Genomic DNA, 17,068 nt, shown 5'->3' with positions numbered 1-17,068 from the left:
ATAATGGAGATGGTATGCGACCGCTGCTTTCACCGGCCTGACCATGCGCTGCCATGGTCCACCTATGTGGGGTGACAACGCAGGGGTGATGAGCTATTTTGTTTCGGTCTTTATAAATAATGTTTATAATTTCACGCGAAATCGTTCTAAAAAGCTAGACTCTATGCTAGCTAGAAACTATCGTTTGCTACAAAATTATGTCTAAAGATCAATTGTAGGAAATTTAATTCTAAATATGAAAACAATACAGTGAAAAAATTACTAGTCAACATGTAAGCATGTAAGATTTTTTGATGATAATCCCGTTCCTTTCTACGTTTGCTCTTCGTATTGCACCTTTCAATGCGATGTTGATTATCAGGTTAGAGAATGAATCCCCTTGCTTCAGACCATCCAATGTCACGAAAACCGCTGAGATCTCACCATTCTGACGCATGATTTTGACCCATCTAGCGTCACACGAATCAGCTTGACTGGTTTCGTCGGGAAAACATGTTCTAGCATTATCTGCCACAGCTCAACTCGTTTCACTGAATCGTATGCTGCCTAAAATCCATTCAATTGTTAATAGACGCAACGTGAAAAAAACGAGCAACAAACGAGACAAGATAGCAGAACAATGCGATGAACCCTGGGATTCGCCGTCCCCGATTTGGCTAGACCTTTTATCATGGTTCAACACGAATGCACCGAACAATTTCATCTATATTTCATGCATTTCCTAGATAACAATCTCGGTCCTGGTGGATTGTCTCGTTTGTTTTTTGTGTTTCTGAATACTCGCCAGAATAGATAACGAAAAGCAGAGGGTTGATGACCGAACGAACCATTCGGTGCTTTCAATTCCAACGATCAATTCGGGTCGTCACTGCAGCAGCAATGCAATGAATAATTTCTAAAGGCTGACCCCATTTTATGCTCACCTCTTGGAACCGTTATTGCGCCTTCTATCCGCGACTACAACATATAGTAGGAGCACTTGGGCACCCGGTGGGAACGCAACTGATTTGGCCGGGTCGCTCCGGCACAGAGCGCAGCGGTAGGTCTTTCGTTCTTGCCGTCGTTGTTTCGACTGCGGTCACTGCGGATTTATGAGCTAAAGCTAAGCACTGCACTAAGCTCGGATGAATGTTTTGCCTGCTTGCTGCAAGGGTAACCGAAAATTTATTTGGTCGTAGCTAATTGAATTAGCGCTAGCATAACAGAGACCATTCCAAGAACTTAAACATATTGGCTGTCGGTGTTCCGCCGGAGAAATTAGGAAGACATAAATCAACAATTTGCCGGTTTTGAGTAACAGCTGTGCAAGTTTTGCTGTGTGTTTTGGTAGTCCCACAATGTGTCGAGGAGGGTTCCGCTATTATGCTGCTGCAACTCACTCCGACCGGGTGTTAAATTGTAACCCAATATTGAACCCACTATTTGACCAGTGACGAATGGGCACACTTGCAGGATCGACGCGACATTATGTGTGAAATGAGTTGAATGTTTATTTTGCGCATTAAGTGGAAATCGACCCGGATATTTCCATCCGGCAGCGAACATCATTTATACCACATCCTTTTGGGAATTTGACGCACATCGATTGTGCACGTAAATGCTGCTCGTCGCGATGAAGTAATGAGAAACAAAAGGGAGACTCTTGCTTCCTTCGTAAGGGATGTTTAAACTTTGTATTGGTAGTTGTAGGGGTGAACTGGGATGACCAACGGTCACACCTCGACTTGGTACGGTAGTCGGTGCCCGTGTGATGGAAAGATTGAATGAATAAATAAGTAAATGGAAAATCGACCCGAACAAAGCTTCCGCTTGGTAAACTACTGAAACTGAAATAAATTACAATAATCAGCGTGTGGGTGATCGTTATTCTGTTGAAATGGCCAGCCCAAGTTCCCCTTGTGTCTCGCTTGTAAGACTGCTTGGAAAATATAACGGCAATAGGAAGCATCCTGTGCACGTGTGTTTGCCAAGTGATATGGTCGTTGAAGGATTTTATACTATAAGGGATGAGACGAAAGCTTTCCTGATTCGAACGAACATAGGGCTATTTTGCCATAACCCCAGGTAGATGTTTATTTCGGCCTAGCTTCATAGTAATCAACTCATTTGCTTCAATTAATCATTCATAAAGGATGGAGCTTATTAAAATTTTATTTGAAATAATTAAATATTAGAGATATCAATTATAATTGATAATTTGTTATTTGTTATTTATTTGAGTACTTCATCTGATAATTATCAACTAGAGAAACTTTTGACCCATCCAGCGTCGCACGAATCAGCTTAACTAGTTTCATCGGAACATCATGTTCTATCTTGATCTGCCACAGCTCATTTCGTATGACTGAATCGTACGCTGCCTTGAAGTCCAGAAACAGGTAATGAGTGCACAAGTCATAATTTTTCGGTGGATTACTTCATATAAGCGCTCACTCCACGCTTTTAAAAGTATAACCGGGATACCATCCCTCCCAACAGTCTTATCGTTGTTCAGCTCATTAAGTGCCTTCTTAGCCTCCTTCTGTTTTGGTGGTTCCACAGCTTGACTATCGCTCACAATTGTTATCCTGTTACTTGATCTCCATGTTTACTTCTTCATTCAATGGCGTTTGGAAGTGCTGCTTCCACCTAGCTGCTACCGCCTTTTTGTTGCACAGGTATGGCAAAATTCCTGCTCCTCATCGTTTTGTAGAAACTGTGTGTTTCGTTGCTAGTGAATCGCTCTTCTGCGCCAGCGAGCACTCGCAGTTTTTTAGATGGCGAATTCTTTTTCCAGCAGTCTAGTCCACTATGCCTTTCCCTGTTCTGACATGTAGCTGCAGTGAATATGCGACTCCTTGCCTGGTTCTTTCCATCACTCACTCTCGAGCATTCAACATCAAACCAGCTGTTTCGTCGTCTTCTATGCGTCGTCCCTATCACCTCTCTCGCAGTTGTTTCAATGCACCATGAAAGTTCCTCGACTCGCAACTTGTATCTTCTCCCCTTTCTTCCTGCTATTCAGCGATTCGTTGAACAAGCTTTCTGGCATATTCCGGTGTCACCATCAGCCGTCAACCGCTGTTGAAACAGTATCGTTGATCTTAGGTATCGCATGGTTTGCGGGATACAGCGTTTTGACGTAGGATTACATCTTACGGTAAGGTTTAAGATAGGCTGTCATTCCAAATAATCGAAAAATTCGACCGAAAAAAAAAAAGATTTTGAGCTCTAATAGTTTAGTGGTTTCCAAGTCGATTTTAAATACTTTTACGCCAATCGATCGGAAAATCTTCTACGCATCCACACCAATAACGAAACCTATTGATTGCAAAGTACGTACTATTGAAAAGTTGAAAACAATGAACCATTGTCCAACTGGATATCCTCGCTTCGTGCTTGGTTGGAAGATTCTTTACGATGATCTAAACCTATACCAATTTGATATCTGTGCTTGGGAAGTGTTCGGAGATAATATGATTCTGTATGGATACGCATGTTTACGGTTTCATTGGAAGTGTAGTGAAAAGATGTGCTCTTGATAAACCTCTTGATAAAATGGGATTGAATTGATAAAATCCCTTCAATGTGGTTATCACCATTGGTAATAACAACAATCTTTAATTTATGTAAGGTAGTAGGAAAGTAGTTTGTGTTCTTGATTTTGTCAAATTGTTTCCAAATACACAGAGAAATAACTCTGAAATCTATTGAGGATTGAACGTATACAATGTTACTACTTTGATTAATATGCTGCATATAGCATCTATACATGAAGAATCGAATGCTTCTATTCTTCTATCACTACAAAGAGTCTTACGTAGTCCTGCGTCACCTACATATGCGGTCGTGTCTTGTACACAACCCCTCAGATTTTTAAATTCAGGCGCCTGCTCCGAGACAGACGCTGTTTGAGCCGCCCCTGGGGAACACAAGCTAGCACTCCTAGCTTAGCTGCTCCAGTATGTTCATGAATCATTCCCAGGGGTATGGCCATCATCGTCGTCATTTGGCTTAGATTTGCGAGAAGGCGCTAAGCAAGAGCTTGAGAATATACATTTGTCGCGCCTTCCAGGTTACTCTCCCCATTTTATTCCAGTCATCAGGGAATCAAAATATCATTGTTCATACCCGGAAATAAACGACAAAAGTGAAGAACGATAAGCTGGTTATTCTCTGTCTATAAAACAAACATACGTAGCAATCAGAATGTATCACGACAACAAAATAAAGGGACAAACAAATGTTGCCTCACTGGTATAAGCAATATAACTTTCGGTGAGAATGTATTTTGTTACACACTCGCTCTCACAAGCGCTTGAACCAAAGGAACAAACAGCCAAAAACTTAAAAAAACGACTAGCTTGCTTTGACCCGAAGTATGGCGTACAACGCTTACCACTGATAAGTTACCAGACACTGCCGCTGCTGACACAGTGTGACATGATTAGGTTTGCTTTTGTTGCGTACAATACGTATTGCATACAACAGCATGTGTCTTTCGCAAACAACAGCATGGTTGTCATGAAACATCTATATCCATAATAAACAGCTACGATACCTTGTTGTTGTCTTAACCGTGGTGAGTATAGATTCTCTATACACCATGGTCTTGACTTCCATCACACATCGTCCCAAAACTTAGAAGTAGCGACAATATCGTTGTCTGTTGTGCGTTCGTGATTTTTGATTCCCTGGCAGTCAAAGATAGTTCGGGCTACTAAAACTGAAAAATTACGGTGGCCTGACCTTTACAGTAGAGCCCTAATAAAATACTGATCTAAGAGATAATGTTCACACAGAGGAAAATGATCAGAAGTATCAAACCTCGTGTTTTTGTCTTGACCTTTAATGCGGTCAAGAAAACAATTATAAGCCGTATTCTCCCAGTCACCTCACTCACCTCACCTCACTTCATTCACGGGCCCTATTCTGATAGTCACCCTCACGTCACCTTACAGTCCCCCATTTAATTTGTGAAGTCCGGATCGGAATCATAGGGCAATCCAGAATCGCAAATTATGCTTTCACCTGAAAAATTTTGCAGGCGCGCGTTCCTGTGCGTGTGTGTGTGTGTGTATGTGTGTGTGTGTGTGTGTGTATGTGTGTGTGTGTGTGTGTGTATGTGTGTGTATGTGTGTGTATGTGTATGTGTGTGTGTATGTGTGTGTATGTGTGTGTATGTGTGTGTGTGTGTGTGTGTGTGTGTGTGTGTGTGTGTGTGTGTGTGTGTGTGTGTGTGTGTGTGTGTGTGTGTGTGTGTGTGTGTGTGTGTGTGTGTGTGTGTGTGTGTGTGTGTGTGTGTGTGTGTGTGTGTGTGTGTGTGTGTGTGTGTGTGTGTGTGAGGAACTTTGAAATTTCGATAATTGGAAAAATTAAAGAGAAGATTGCAAGTTTTTGAAATTTATTAATACCGTGGGCCCACGTTCGTTTGACCGAACCTCGCTGGTTTGCACGATATGCAAATTAAAAATGGTTCAAATGTCATTCCCAACATGGTATCATTTGCCTTCGCAGACAATGCACATAAACACGATTTGTTTGTACTGATCTAGCGTGTATAATCCTAGCTTAATTAATTTTACATTGCGTTTCCCAACGATTACGATAGAAATCCGATCGGAGAATAACATATTCGCTGCTTGCAACTACCAACTAAACGAGACTAAATCAAACCACCAAAACAATAACAAAGAGCAGGGCGGCCAGTTCATACAAGTTTCAGCATGTTTAGGGTTGCTAGTTGTTCAAATTAAAAACAAACCCCGTTAGTTTGCATGAGGAATCGTTCAAACAAACGGGGTACTGTATAACTTTGCCAAATATTTTTTTGAAAAATCAGGAACTGTCTAATGCGAAGAATGATTAATTGGATGAATTGGAAAATTTCGCTATAGACCAAAAATTATATCGGGGCGATGGCAGGCGAAGCTCGCACCCACATGCTTTCGGTTGGTACCCGAATGCTTTACTAACTGAACTACTGTCGTCCGTTATATTAGGTAGTCTAATACCTAATTTTGTTTTATTCTTCCAATCACACACGTCCCCATGCGACGAAATTATTTTTGTATGACTGCTCTTTGTTTCTATCGCCTAGTAGATAGACTGTCATCTACTCGGTCAGTGTGATACAAGCAAAGCACTACGTTGCCGTCGTTCGTACAAGTCTCGGAATAAAACCACCACCGGGTGTTTTTTCTTTTTTATTTACTTGTATATGATTTGTATATTGCCAGAGAGACTATTTAAATCCGTCAACACAGTTCCGAGAAAGTTTTTTTTCTTTTTGAAAAAGAACTGTTTTCAAAAATGGCTCACCAATAGCAAAGAGCTAATAGTTTCAAACAAAACAGTTCTAACCAAAAGACAGACATGAGAAGCATTGTACATACCATGATATACAAAATAGAAAATTTAGGAGACTTCAAACACATCCAAGTAGTCAATTACCAGAGTTTATTGATAAAACAGTGTAAAAAATATATAATCTGTCACTGCCGCTCTATCTCCGTCTTCTGGAGGATGATCTCCTCAATGGCCGCCTTCTAATATAGCTGCTGTCCATCTGGAAAACTTCCCGACGTTGAGGTGATCTCGCTGAGCGGCGTCGAGAAGCGTTTATGCTTTCATCTGCCGTTTCCATTTCAGTGGTGGGTTCACAATGCACCGGACACAGCAGTTCGTTCGGCTGAACTCGGCTCCTTAGGAATAATTTTTTAAACTTCTCTACAGTCTTCTCGTACACCTGTGAACCTAGGTTGACGTATCCGGTTCCAACGGCTGTGAAGATAAACGCCATTGTGCTGCAGAGCGTTACTATCCATTCCACTAACCGATCACCACCGTAGTTCTGATAGTGTTTGGGATTTTTGCTGGATGCCAAACAGAAAATTAAACGATACAGCAGCGCTTGTATCCGGCACCAAACTTTAACCATAGCCACTTCAATCATCAGCAATAGTAGGAAAAACTCTGCAACCGCTTGCACCGAGGGAGGAATCCGTCGATAACGCACTGGAAATATCCGCATCTTGCTCAGGAACATCACCACCGAACTCAGAAATAGAACGCTTTGCAAATTTGTCTTGATGGAGCAGCAACTTCCGGAGGGCGATGGTGGATCCACAAATATTAAAATTTTGAAGCCCGCGTAGAATAGAACCGCTAGAAAGAGGGCAATCTTGTTGGCCATTTGCAAAACACACAGAACGCTGTCGTTTGCTAATAAATGACGTACAAAGTCAGGCGAGCTCACAGGCTGATTGCTTCGATTATAGAAAAGTGGACATCTCTTTCAATGTGACATATCTATTTGAATTAAAAGTTTTTTTTTCCTGTTAATTCCTATAATTATTTAAGCATAAGCATAAGCATAAGCATAGGATACCGCCCGTGTGCTGCTACTCCGTTATTGACCAGAACCGATGAAAATTGCAAAATGATGGCTGGAAAGAGCATACTTGGGACAGCACGCTATTCCTCATTGTGCAACCTTATCAGGTCCCTGCATGCTGATCAATACCGACGCCGGCCACGTCCGAATGCGGGTCCTGGAGGGATGGGAAGGAATGTTAGTCCAATACTTGTTGCTACTAAAGACCAGGGAATCCTCTGCATCTTCACAAGTATTTCGGGAAAGGAATTGTTGTTAGTAGATGGGGGGAGTTATATGAGACTAACCTGACTATTCAAAAATTTTCTGGTAAGGCCAGTAATTACGAAAATTAAGATACCTTTAAAAAATACCTTTTAATAAATTTAATATAATGCCATTGGTGCTCATATACAACCATAATTTGATAATTTATATCTAAAAATATTATGCACATGCGAGATTTAAAGTGACTCGAAAACCTCGTGACAAATTTGAATTTATTATACCTGAAAACAAAAATCAGGCATAATGAAACAAGCCCATATAGTTCCTAAGTTGATAAGCATTTCCTCCTATCAACGCTAATATGCAGAGATATAGCGCCCTACACGCTTATGTTAATTCCTATAATTATTTCGAGACAAACTGGTAGGATAGTGAACCGTCCAGATAAATTTCCAAGTAAAACTTTTACTCATTTATATATTCGTTGCAATTTCCACCATAGGCAAGGGTTCGTCAATTATTTTTAATAAAGTCCCCTTCAATGTGGGCTCAAGTGAAATGCATCCCATCAAATTATGTGACGTTTACTTTTTCACGAGCTTCTTGCGTCTCACCTCTTTAAAGGTAATGAATTCCAATGAATAAAGCGAAAATGATTGCACCATTCACGCTGTGTGAACAGTCTGCGGGATCGATTGCAAAAAAAGTGTCAACTTATATCTACTGTATGGTAGTGATTAATTTCACGTTAATTGAACTGCCATAAGTATTACGAAACTAAACCACAAGTCGCCTTTTTATGTTACACGTATCGTATGAATCATTTCACGTTTCGTGGGCCGGTAACATGCACTTTTACCAGCAAGCCTGAACGATTCCGTGGGTACCGAAACGGCGAGTGATCTTGCAGAGTTTCATCCAACACCAGTAGTGCCATAATGAGATCGTAATTACCACCTTATTTTGCAATCTCTCTTTTCGAACAGATTGCAAACTTACCCGTCGGTTGGCTGGTCGGGCGGTCGGTCCGGGTGATATGCTAATGTAGTGCCGGCCGGTATGATATTGCAAAACCCGATCTCCCGGGCTTACGTATACCAATATAAGTACATGGTAAAAGAGGAGAGGATGTATCGAATTACGAGGTGCGCAACTTCCTCCCTATGCTGTGCAATGTTGTATGTAAATTCGAGTGGGCCGAAGCAAAGCAAGCAAAAAGCGCCGAAAAAGAGGAGAAGTCCAGCCAGCATCATGAATGGACTGCTTAAAATCTGCTAGTGGGCAAAAGTGAAACAGTCAATTAGCTTTTTTTAGAGAAAGCCATAAATGAAATGTGGTAATTATCATGACTTAATGGTGAAATCTTCACTTCAATTCTCGTTACAAGTGAGAAGTTGAGTAGTCAATTTCTGTCAAGGATGTCGGAAACTTTGATTGATTCATTGTAAAATGAAACTTGAAAAATACTTGAATATGTTAAAATCCGGCCTAACCCACCTATGGTGAAAGAAACCTTTCTTATATCGTTGAAGTCCCCCTACTTTTTAGTTAAATCTTAAAGAAACACTAACCAAAACATTCCAAAGGTTTCAACAACAATGCAAAGGTTTACAAATAACATTACGTGCGGTTCAGGTCATAAAATCGTCATATCCAAGGTTAGCCAAGAGTTTTTCACCCCCGCTGGGTTACCCTTGACGATCATCGAAATTTTCAAAGCGGAAACTGTTGAATGTATAAACAACGTCGATGGTTGCTAACCAATCGTTCCGCGCATTTCGGTTCTACAAACTGTGAAAACTAGATCACGTATTTTTACTCACCTTGGTCATATCAATGATGGAGTACCTCAAGGTAGCAAGACTGACTTTTGTTGTTTGTCGTATACCCCAATAAAATTGGAAATACAAATAAAAGAAATAAAACAAACACGTTACTAAAAATTTTTACGTTGAATAATCGATTTTTTTCTATTGCCTGTAATTAACAAAAGTATAGCGAGTCTTCTAAAAATCCTACTTGCACCACCAGGTGTGTTAGCCTTTTGTATTTATTCATAATCGCAAGGTTTATTTCTTTACAAAACCTTTCTAATTGTACGTTTGCCTCCGGTTAAGTTTTAATTACATTGTGCAACTTGAGATGTGCGTTCTTGTATGAAAGGACGGGCTCAGACAATACTTGCGCGACTGCCTACTGTCTCTTCTGCAGCATTGAAACTATATTTTTTCGCTAGGAAAACTAGCGCACAAGCAAAAGTCTAGTGAAGAAGCGTGCCTTTTGTCTGACTGTGAATACCCCAAGCAGTGTCGATGACAGTGCTGGCATAAATTTTACGAGGAACAGAGAACAGAAAACCACTTGTTGTTCCGGTCTTGTGGTTTCCACACTGTGCATCTTCCCACTGGCTGTGCCTCGCCATTCAAAACATAATCCCGAACAGTTTGACGAATACGGATATACCGGCGGTCGGTGATGGTGCGGTTGACGACTGTAGTTTCCACTTCCCTGAACAGAGACCGGCCGGCAGCCGGGTCTTATTCGGGTGCAAGCAGCCGTGCCACATTGGAAATTTGAATAACCCGTCGTGCTGTTTTCAAGTTCGAAACCACTGGCTTTTGTGCGTGGTCCGATGGAAATTAGGATGCTCGAATCATTGTTCATGGCGGAAATTTTAACCTTTCACTGCCTCTGCATTTGAAAGATAAAGCTCCTCGGCAGAATACTCAGCTATAGGTTTGTTATATTATATTGCTTCACAATCAGAGTTGCTCATAGTTGCTGTCAAAAACTAAACTTGAAGTGCAAACATCGTTTAGTTCAAATTCTCATAACTTAGGTACTTATTTGTTTGGCTCAAAATAAATTTCTCTTTGAATATTTTCGGAATTATAAAACTCTTTCATGATAGCAAAGTAAAACTGCTTTACTCAAATAAACATAGTGGTTACCTCCTACTTATTGCAACTTATACTACTTATAATCGCCCAGCCGAATTTGTTAAAACTGTTGGGACGAGCTGATTAATATAATCTAGAATTGTAATGCAAATGAACAACATTAACAACAACATTTTTTTCTTACAATCAGTGAGGAATGGGGATACACTGTAACGACCTTTCACATTCCTAGATGGGTTGAAACTAGCTAATAGCAAGACTCCTTTTAGTACGAATTATACAACTCAATTTTACGTTTTTTTATGCTTCGAATACCGCCACTTTAATAGCTTAGGCCATTCGTAACTTCTGCGTTATTGAGATTTGAACCCGAGTACTCGGCGTGAGAGGCGTTCCTGAGTTATGGTCAAAAATCCAAGGATCAGATTCTCTTTTCCTAAAAAATAACGCTGTTGTGAAATATTTTCACTAGTTGAACCCGGTACGTGCGTTGCTACACTTGTAACTAAACGAATGAAAATTGCGTTTATGGTTGTTTTTCGGAATGAATTTTGTTAAAATATTTTTATGCAGAAATTTATGCTTCATTTGATATGAGAGCCCATTATCGCGGAAGGGGAAGGGATCTCAAACAATCATAGAAAAAAATCCTGCCTTCAAAAACCTTCACATTCCAAATTTGGTTCCATTTGCTCGATTAGTTCTCGAGTTATGCAGAGGTTTGTGTTCCATTTGGATGAGAGCCGCCCCTCCCGGAGTAGTACGGGGTCTCAAAACACCATACAAAAAAGTTCTGCTTTCGGCAATCTACACATACCAAATTTGGTTCCATTTTCTTGATTAGTTCTCGAGTTATGAGGAAATTTGTGTTTCATTTATATGGCGACCCTCCTTCATCTTACCGTTTCATCCTAAATGATTTATAAAAATTCATAATTTAATTTTTAATGGATTATTTGAAGTGGTCTTTATACCAAATGCTCCCTTATGATTATGCCAACGTTTTTATGCTAAACAGCATACCGCAAATGACTTTTTGCGTACTCATATTTGTACCTTATTTTAGCTCAATTTCGAATCAATGGTGTTTAATTTTTACATTTGTTGTTTGAATTATGCAGATCTTAACGAACGGTGTTTGACAGACAACTTAACGAATTTCAGAAAAAGCGCTCGCCTGACAGATAAATTTCCTGTCAACATTGTCGAGTGAAACGTATGCAGTGACTTGCTGTTTCTTTTTCGCATGTGCTGAGATGTTGGCGGCAAAAGCATGGTGCCCTGGAAGTTTGTCTCAGTAAAGCTTAATGTGGCAACACTTTTTCGATTCTTCAAGTTTTACTATTTGCCTTATCAGAAGTCGTCGTGGGTAAAAATGAATATTGAATCATTAATTAACAGTATCTATCCATTAATTCCCACGCTTTTCCAGCAAAGATAAAAAGCCGAAACTTTGAGGAAAGTTTCGTTGTTTTGTTGAAACTTTGTCGAATACAGGAGTACTGTTATTGACGTTCTCGCTTTCACTTGTTTCGTCCCCGCATTCCGGCGGCAAAGTTATTTGTTTGAGCTGGCTGAAAAAAGCAAGACCTGTTATGTTTACCCATCGGATTTTTCACCTAGATTCGAGAGAAGAGTGCAACGTTTGCTACTTTATAAATAAAGCTGAGAGATACCGAAGATTTGAAACAAACTTGAAATTGAGTAATTAAAATAAAGTTACAACACAACTATTCTACGCACCATTCTAATTTATTTCTACCCGACAAAGTTCCTCAACCAAATTATTTATCCAGGTCATATGATTCTTGCGCAGTTCGCGCTTCCTTTTTCTGAGTGCTTTACCCCTTCGGTAACGATCTCCTGCTAGCTCCGGAAACGCTCTAATTGGTGGTTTATAAGGAATAAACTGCGATACACGGTATTCCCCCGTTTCCGTGTGAATATAATCCCTCAAATTCCATTTAATCGACAGTGGTTCCTCTTTAGCTGGTATAATTTCCACTGATTCCTTTCGTTCATCTTGCGCCTTTTCCATCTGCTTCGCCTGCCTGCCTCTGATGTACATTTTAATTGGACTTTCCTTCGATTCATGAACCATCACTCGAGGAAGTCGCGGAATTCTTGGCTTCGGAAATGTTAACTTCTCCATTTTGGTACACGTTCCCATCCAGCGGCTCCATTCGAGCCGGGTCATGCAGCTGTGCACCACTGCTGCTGGTTCCTCCGCCGGATGTGCAACGAACGATTCGTCATCCCGTTCTTCTTCCGATTCCAGCCGGTCGCTTTCCGGATAATCGGCAGCTCGAAATTTTTTCAGCTCCAAGTCTTTTTCCGGTACTTCTTTCTCGATTCCCACTTTCCGGTAGTGGGCATCCACCATAATTGCTTCATCCCTCAGCTCTCGACGAGCGGCCATCAGTTCGTCGTTATATTTTTCGAACTGTGCCGCTGTTTGGGGCAGCTTTTTAGGGATTCGTTTCTGTGATTCTTTGATCGCTTGCAGTTGATTGGCAAAATCTTCCCGGTGTTGTTGCTTTTTCCGGTTCAAGAAGTCCTGTTGAGGAAGATTTTTCAAAATTTCCTCCACATCAATCGGGGGTGGTGGTTTTTCTAGCTCCGCTAGAAGCGCTGCCTGTTGCTCTTCCATTTTTGCGTAACCTTTCCATAGGTGATCGCGAACTTGCTCCAGATGTTCCTGTTCATGCATGAGAACACGTGGTTTTTCCTCAATCCGGATAATTTCGGTTGGTTTATACTCGTCAGTATCTGAGACAGCTTCAACCGGCGGTTCTTGTTCAACAGACAGATCCAACTCCTCTTCCGACGCAGTCGTACTTTCGGAAGAAATCTCCCATGACTCCACCTCAACTGGAAGTCTATTTTTCTCCTCCAAGTAATCGTCATACTGACGCATTTTGAAAAGTTCCTTTCTGGCACGAAAGAATGTTCGTTTACACTCTCTCAAAACGGAATCACTTTTGGGTTTTTGCATCGCCAACTGCACGTTGAAATCGGACCCAATTTCGCTATCATCGGAAACGGTGCTCTCGTCGGAATCTACGTTATCGGCCAGAACAACTGCTTTAATGTAATTAGGAATCGGTATCTTTTTGGTTGGCGGGTCCAAACAAACATTTTCATGTGGTTGTTCGGTGATTGAGAATACACTTGCATCCGTTGTCCGCTTGTGGAAGATTTCGTCTACGTGGGTTCTTTTGTGAAATGGGTCCGGTTTAGAAGAGGGTTGACAAGGTTTTCGTGACGGTACCCCGAGACCACCCAAGGTGCTGAGATATGTCGGAAGCGGTTTGAAGGGTATATCGAACTGACGAAGCTCGTACGGGCGGCCCGAAATGGGAGCTTCTCGATTCCATTTTAGCCGCGGTGGAAGTGTCGAACAGGATGAGGTTTTACGTTCGAAATTCACGTCTAACGCATTGGTGGCAGCTGAAGACGATGATGAGCATTCCGAAGGAGTAATGCTGGATATCGCCGAACTGCTTGATGTTGGTTTACTACTGAAGGATTTGTAGAGACTAGGGTATGAGTCGGTGCTGACAGTAGAACACGAAGGGGAACGGATTGACATGGCGAGCGAAACTTATTATTTCAGTGCTTGCTGTGTTTCTCACACAAAGCTCAGCCGACTGCTTTTTGAAGGTGACACGTGTCCGGTCCGTTCTCACGATACCTTGAGCGAAGGATCTTATTTCACAAACTGAGCATCTTCCCGCTGGCCTTGGTGTATTGAATTCCACTCTTAATTTTCATGATAAAAGTGACGTGCAACCCATTCAGGGTACATGCAGATAGCCCTATCATATTTCCATTATCATCAAACCTTGACAGTTCCAGCAAGTGCTCATCTTACAAGGTGTATTTTAAGAGTATCTCATCACGGCTAAAATAACACACTTTATGTACTTTTATGAGCAGAAAGAGCAACACTGGATCCACCATCACTTGCAGTAACACTAGGATAAGTGGGATAAAATGCTACATCCAAAACAAGCTCCGTTCCATCAATTCCAACTACGGAACGTGAATAAAAGCCATAAGTACCTAACAAGGGCGCTTTACCCCGTTGTTCTATTATATTATAAGACTACCATCATTTGGTAGCGGTGACGTTCAAACTTGAAACGTCTAGAAAAGACGGACGCCATGCACAGCAGGACTACTTATCACTAGAGCGCCTTATAATTAAGATCCAATGAGGCAAAAATGTAATTTATAAAATATGCAGCGGTTCACATTCAGCCGCTGCATACGATATGAATGAGCCTCATATAGTCAACGGCATGCACTGGGACAGTCCACCGTCGTCGTCGTCGTCGTCGTCCTCATCGTCGTCGGGCTACAAAATTACGAGAACGAATGCGGCCTCACAATTTCAGCCGCACTCAGACTGGCGCTCGCTCGACGTGGCGGCGCGGCGGTGTGCTCTTGACCGGTATAGAGCATTTCGACAATCCGGACTTCAATCCACGGGTTTGTCACACGGCGGATGACTTTTTACGAGCACTTGTCTGATTTGCATCTTTTTTATTACAGCTCGTTCTGAGTTCCTGGAACGAACTTTGGTTTCCTGTTTCATTTTCAGAACGTTGCGTCATTGCGCTGTATACTTTTGGTGACACTGGAAACTGGAAATGGATCTCTCTTTTATCATACACTAGTGAAAATATTCTTTATAATTGATTTTATTGCTTTCAAAGCAATAAAAACATTGATAAACTGAATCGGTTGATTATACCGCTGACTACAGACTACAGAGGCGCGTTTGAATAGTTTTGTTTGGGATTTTGTCAACCTCATCTTATTTTACAAAAATAAAAATGAATTGAACACTTTTAAACGAACAGATTTTTTATTTGTCATCTTTTCCACAATCGAAGCAATCAGCCTCTGGCCTGAGTTCATTACGTCATTTGTTAGCAAACGACAGCGACTGCGTGTTTCGCGAATGGCCAGCAAGGTTGCCCTCTTTCTAGCGGTCCTTTTCTTTTCGGGCTTCAAAATTCTAGTATTTATGGATCCGCCACCGCCAGGAAGTTGCTGCTCGATCAAGATGAATTTGCCAAGCATTTTAATTCTAAGCTCGGTGGTGATGTACCTGAGCACGACTAGGATATTTCCGGTGCGTTACCGACGGATTCCGCTCTCGGCACAGGCCGTAGCAGAGTTTTTTCTATTTCTGGTGACCATCGAAGTGGTGATGATTGCAGTTTGGTGCCGAATCGAAGCATTGCTACATCGTTTTCTGATCTGCATAGCATCCACGAACACGAATACTAAAAACCTTTATCAGAACTTCGGCGGTGATCGATTTGCGAACCACATCATAACGCTCTGTAGTATCCTGACGTTCTTCTTCACAGCCGTTGGAACCGGATCTATGAACACAGTTTCACAGGTATATGAGAAGACTGTGGAAAAGTTTAAGCAATTATTCCAGCCGATGCGCGCTCAGTCGACCGAACCAGTATGTCCGCCACATTGTATACCCAATGAAACAGGAATGGATGAAAGTCTAAACGTTCCTCGACGCTCAGCTAGGTCACCCCAACGTCGGGATAGTTTCCAAATGGACAGTAGCTACATTAGAAGGCAACGATCGAGAAGATCCACCTCTCGGGGGCGACGGTTGCACGATAGATGAGAGTGTATTTTGTACATCTGTATCAATAGCCTAGTGATATAATTGATCAATATTTGGCAAAAATTCAAAATAGATTACTCCAGTATTAGTATGTAAATTGCGTATTTATTCTCCTAAGTTCTCAATTGAGCTCAAGTATAACTCTGCTCTCTAATCATTTTATTAGTTATTTATTTACTATCGGTCCTAAAACATAGCCTGATGAACTATATTTCTCCAATTATCTCGATTGTGGACTATTGCTTTTCAATTGCTTAGACACCGTGCACACACCACCTTGTCTCTTTGTAAGGTAATTGACCAGTATTCTTGCAACATGCCCTGCCCAACTCCGTCCAGTACAGTGCTTTTTGTATACCGTTTTGCCTTTCTACTATATAAATGTATAGTATAAAGGTATAGAAATCACTTGGAAAACCGGAAATGGAAAGAAGGTCCTGCGGGCCGAACGTTATATACCATTCGACTCAGTTTCGAAAACTGAGCATTTTCTGTGTGTGTGTGTGTGTGGGTGTGTGTGTGTGTGTGTGGGTGTGTGAGTGTGTGTGTGTGTGTGTGTGTGTGTGTGTGTGTGTGTGTGTGTGTGTGTGTGTGTGTGTGTGTTGTGTGTGTGTGTGTGTGTGTGTGTGTGTGTGTGTGTGTGTGTGTGTGTGTGTGACGCTTTTAATCTCACTCACTTTTCTCGGAGATGGTTGGACCGATTTTAATGTTCTTAGTGTCAAAAGAAAGGTCTAGATGTCCCATTGGTCGCTATTGAATTTCATACTGATCGGACTTTTAGTTCAAAAGTTATGTATAAAAATACGAAAAATATGGGACTTCATTATCTCATAGATCCCTTGACCGATTTGAACGAAATTGATTGCATATGAAAGAGGAGCCTTACAAACCCTTAACTTTCAAATTTCATGATGATTGGAC

At 41.3% G+C, this 17,068-nt stretch overlaps 1 protein-coding gene across 2 annotated transcripts in view; it reads left to right on the top strand.

The window, feature by feature from the left end:
* Positions 1-17,068, top strand: part of LOC128734896 (protein unzipped) — a 164,130-nt gene that overhangs the window by 92,362 nt on the left and 54,700 nt on the right. The gene's annotated exons all lie outside the window — the stretch shown is intronic.

Source organism: Sabethes cyaneus, chromosome 2 (genome assembly GCF_943734655.1).
Source record: "Sabethes cyaneus chromosome 2, idSabCyanKW18_F2, whole genome shotgun sequence".
NCBI classification, from domain to species: Eukaryota; Metazoa; Arthropoda; class Insecta; order Diptera; family Culicidae; genus Sabethes; species Sabethes cyaneus.
Note: the sequence above shows the minus strand (reverse complement) of the source record. Positions and strands in the feature narration are given on the sequence as shown.